Genomic DNA, 5,109 nt, shown 5'->3' with positions numbered 1-5,109 from the left:
CACACACACACACACACACACACACACACACACACACACACACACACACACACACACACGAAATGAACATCGGTTCCTTCCCTAATCTCGTATTAATGGACCCAATCACAGACTCTATGAATAATCAATGGCCAGTGGTCTGCAACCGCAGTGCTGAGACCTTGAGTGAAACTGAATTTTCCTAATAAGACGCACGCACACACACCTTCAGCCTCTAATAAGCTCCGCACTGTGGGTTGAATATACGTCACATGGTTTGTTTGCTGCAGAATGTGAAAGATAAACATGCTATGTCAAGCTGTGCGATGTGTGGATGTAACTGTATGGAAAGGAATAGATGTGAAMACAGTGTCCAGTCTTCGCCCGCCCGCTCCCTCCTGCCTCTCTAAGGCTGCTTTCCTCACATGACACCGTGTGGAAACAACCGCTTTGGTTAATAGCTGCTGCATTAGTCTCTTAACCAGCTGGTCATGGCCATTTAGAAATGTTCATTAGGTCGAGGACCAGAGTGGATAGTTGTGTTAAGTTCGCTCCCTGGCTGAAAATGGACACAATAAAGGACGGGGAGAGCAGAAAGGGAGAGGCAACGTGATGGACGGAGAAAATAACAGAAGCAATTTACTGCAAGATATGACAACCAAGTGTAAAAAGCCACAGATGCAATAATCATCATATTGCCCCAGAAAAGAACCTTGTGCTTAATTAGATCTCATTAAGGTCTATGAGTGTTATTTTAGAGAGCTGAAAGGTTGGATGAGCAGCACTTGATATTATGGGTTATTAATGCTGCAACATCTGGTGTCATTCTGGCAATAGCCTGACAGTGCTTGAATAGGCTGGAAAATTGAGTATTCAACTGAGGCTATGATTGGATGGTAAAATGCAGCATTTTTATGCAGCATTCTTGCATAAAATACAGATACAGTATATTGTATAGGTTTGCGTTTCCATATAGCTTAATATAAAGTGTGTGTTTGCCTCCGAGATTGTTTGCGCTGATGACCAGTCAGAACATATTACACACCGCGGAGGGAAGCAGCCCTCTGTCGCTGGGAAAGCAATTGATTCTCTATTTCCATATTAATGAGCAGATTTGTTAAGAGTCTGCAGGAGAGGAAGAAAATAACAGGGTCTTCATAGGGCACGACATTTATAAATAAAGCTGATGCAGAGAAAAATGGAAATTAAACCTTTTAGTTTAATAAATTTGAGGCGTCCGCAGCAAAGCGAGCGATTTGCATTTCCATTTGTGGCCAAATAATGAGAGCGAGGTGCCATGATGAGCCTGCTTGTGCTGCTTTTTTGGGTCTCAGACAGTCAGGCAATCACTCCAGCGTGCAGCCCTTCACATCAATGTCATTAGCTCAGGCCTGTTACCTCTGCTACTTGACTTTCCAAGATTATTTAGTGAGCTAGAGATTCTTATTATTGCTTTAAAAGAGGAAGAGCGCTGCGCTTAAGTTTTTGCGCTGCTTTATTTCCTGCCTTTGTTTTTAGACGTTTTTGAGATTTTATACATGTAGGCGTCACTTTAAAAAGATTGTTTGTCATTGTTCTAAAACAAACTATGGAAAAACTTGTTTTTCGCTTTGCCTTTTACGAACACAGTGGTGCACACACACGAACGCACACACAAAGCGTCRCTGATTGAATTTATTGGGGAATGGATGTTGACTAGACCACTCCAAGCAGGCTAGATTGTTGTTGTTCCCAGATTGACAGACAGACCCAGAGTGGCTGATTGAAAGTGCCTTTTAGCTTGCTCTCACTGTATATTTGATTTGGCAAAATGGAAGAGGGAGTCCAGTCTTTTCCCAGGATGCAAACACAAGTCCTTGTGTTTGTGTGGGAGTATTTGTGCGTATCTGGATGCGTTCTGCGCATGTTGACTGGAGGCTGCTTCAGTAAATGCTGCATAAAATGTACCCTTTCAGGTATTAATTGAATAATGCACTCCTCTTGTCAGCCGTGAAGTGGGCCACTTTCTCAGTGGCCCCGGTCCTGCTTTCTTTGCCCGTGAATTGCTTTGATTTATCTGTGTTGTTCCAGCCAATGGATGCCATTTGTTCCAAATATTTGACATAAACATGCAAAGAGCAGAGGCGTGCACTCATAAAATGTGCTTTTCGATTGTTGTTTTACAGCCCAAAGGAACCGTTGCGGGGAGGGTGGCGGTGGTGCGGGGCTCTCACCCTTTTTAAAATGGCAGGGAGTTCTTGCTGAGCCAACAGTGTGTTAAAGCCCCCTTTTAACCAGCCATGTGGTGAAAAGAAACATTTGCTGTCATAAAGAAGAAGTAAAAAAAGAGGGGGAAAGATGTGTGGAGGAGAAGGGATAAGAGATGTGCAGTGTCCTGCTAAATATGTGCAGTTATTTTCCATGCCTTTAATGGGACACATCTCATTGGGTGCCTTATGTCTGCTTCCAAACTGTAAAAGATATTTAACTTCACACCTGCAGGAAATTCCCCCGTCGCAATGACAGCAGCAGCAAATGAAGTCCTTGCTCGAGAAGAATAAAAGCGAAAGTTACATTTGACTCGTGTCTTTGAGAAGATGACATTAAACAGACCGGGATCAATCAGGATATCCTTTCATTCTGTTCAGATCTCAACTCATCTGTGTGCGGCTTCGATTTGCTGATTTAGCGCCTCTTTCGTTTTCGACAGTAATATTTACCAAATATACAAGCCATCTGTTTTTATTATCCAGGTTGAATATGTTTGTCTCAGGATATCAATAACCATAAACAGAGCCGCAGCTCTTTTCACCTCTCCTTCTGTCGCGCGCGAGACAGCCCTCTGTTGCACGCCGTCTAAATATTCCAACATGCAAATGACAAAAATCAAACGTTTTCAGTCCTAATTCGAGTCGAGCAATGCTCACACATGCAGCATAGAGCTGCACACACATAAATTCTCTCCCACTGGCCGTGGCTCGCGCCTTGACTGAACGTGTGCTCCCCTATTACAGACAGTAATTACCGTTAGTCACCCTGTGTGTCCATAACAAGCCGGCATAATGCCCTAATCAGGCCTGGATTAATCTAACCCTCTCTCTAATCACTCTAAAAGTGATTTATATTGTTTTTCCTGTTCGGAACAAATGAAATCTGTAGCCTAAATTAATACTGGCTTTTCATCACTGGGAAGCTAAAAAGCCAGTAACCGTCACATTCTTGTCATTAAGGCTGCTTCTGTGGAGATATGCATGTGTGCGCACAGACACACACACTTCTACACRCACTTGCTCACTATTTAAGTTGTGTTGGGGAAAAGATGTAATATAATATTCCATTAACAGAGTAAACTAACGGCATTAGTCTTCTGTTAAGAGGCTTTCAGACCAAGCAAATGGGGTCATCAGTGAGAGAGCTGAGGCTTTATTGCTATTGTTTGATATTACATACGCTGCTTTGATTTAATAATAACAATCAGGAAATGGTTGCTAATAAATTACTTTTGGGGGCAACGACTGCATTTGATTTTTATTTAACATTTTTAGCTGGAAAAATAAATATTATTAACTAGTCTCACTTACACCCTGTCAAAGTAACACTTCTATAATTTTTTTAAACAATCTACCAATTATTTTTGCCTCTATGTTTTGTACAAGTCATGTGTCAAATCGTATCTGCTGCAGTCGTACAATTTCTCGCTCTCAAGTTTTTTGTTGAAGACGGCATGCGTCTTGTTTTGCTCCATGCCTCCTACTTTGTTTCATTTCCATTGTTAAACAAATCAATTCCAGCCCTGACTCGCTTCCCGCTGTTTTTCATTACGGAGACGAAGGCCGAACGCGAAGCCTGAAATTTCCAGCTCACCGTTCGTTCGCTCTGTGCTCGGAATGCAAACAAACTTAGCGGAATGCAAATTGTTCGCCAATCTGGTTGGAGCTTTTCTGGGCCCCATTTCCTCCACCTCACTGTGCTCAAACTCCAAAAAAAGAAAAGAAAAAAAAAAAAACATTCCTGCAGTTAACATGAACGAGAGGCGGAATGAGGATCTGACACTGTCCACTGTCTCATTCTTTCTCATTCACGCCTTCTCCTTAATCTTTTTCTCTTCCACACAATGTCTCACCTTTGCTCCCCTCTCCTTCCTCCTCCTCCTCCTCCTCCTCCCCACCCCCCTCAGTCCCCTCTCCCCTGTTCTCTTCATGCTGTGTAATTCTCATCTTACACACTCTGTTGCTCTGGAGTATGAATAATGCATGGTGTGTGAGAAATCCTCAATCTCATGCTTGGCTCCCAGCGAGCATTACGGAGCTTGCATCTATATTACAGAGATGAAAAGCAGAGGGGGGAATATCATACAGGACACACGCTAACTTCATCGTCTTTAGCATTAAAGCTCGAGTAGCGCATTTCTATAACACACAAGTGTTGGCTTGTTAATAGAAACAAAACTGTCAAAACCTTTAAATTACCCTTTTGTGACTGTCATGATGCTGATAAATTTAAACAAAGACAAACAACTTCAGAGCAGATTTTAAATTTATGCTTTGAATACATTTTTTTTGTCCTGCAATAGTTCAATTTCAGTATACCCAAGCAGCATAATTACAATTTATTCTGTGTTGTGTTTCAGTTGTGTGAGTTTTTCAATTTTTCCCAAGATTTGACAAAGAATCAATAACATGAAAACTGCAGACACAGTGCATTTATTATCACCCGTGTGTGTGTGTGTGTGTGTGTGTGTGTGTGTGTGTGTGTTTGTCTGTACCGTTAGCAAAATATCTCATGAATCACTAAATAGATTTTTGTGAAACTTTCTGAGAGTATTTTTTTAGATATGCACCTATACTGATTAAAGTTTGGATTTAGCTCCTCTAAAAATGGCCGTCACATGCAACTTTAGCAAACACAAAAAGGAGTACAATTCAGAGGTGATTTTGCATAAAATTTGCTAATAGGTGGTGAATTAATAGCTGAAACTAACCTCCAACTTACTGTATGGAACTGATTACTCAAAATCTCTGTTTAAAGGAGCAGTATTATGTATTTTCCAGCCACATTCAATTCTATATCACAGTCAAGTAACTATGTTATCTTCAGTTGTTATAAAAAGCTGTATAAATCAAAAATAAATTTGACTTTGCATCATAATAT

General features: G+C 41.2%; 1 long non-coding RNA gene across 8 annotated transcripts in view; it reads right to left on the bottom strand.

Moving 5' to 3' along the window:
* LOC106513659 (uncharacterized) overlaps positions 1-3,235 on the bottom strand; it is a 12,664-nt gene extending 9,429 nt beyond the window's left edge. The window contains exon 1 of one of the 8 annotated variants that reach the window (XR_001309819.1): positions 3,222-3,235. This is a non-coding gene — a long non-coding RNA (uncharacterized LOC106513659). Of the gene's footprint in view, positions 1-19; positions 68-3,221 lie in introns of those variants that run through there. The other 7 variants (XR_001309818.1, XR_001309813.1, XR_001309816.1 and 4 more) reach the window with 7 other exon arrangements.
* Positions 3,236-5,109: the final 1,874 nt, after the last annotated feature.

This window comes from Austrofundulus limnaeus, unplaced genomic scaffold (genome assembly GCF_001266775.1).
Source record: "Austrofundulus limnaeus strain Quisiro unplaced genomic scaffold, Austrofundulus_limnaeus-1.0 Scaffold14, whole genome shotgun sequence".
Lineage (NCBI taxonomy): Eukaryota > Metazoa > Chordata > Actinopteri > Cyprinodontiformes > Rivulidae > Austrofundulus > Austrofundulus limnaeus.
This window is presented reverse-complemented; position numbering and strand designations above follow the sequence as displayed.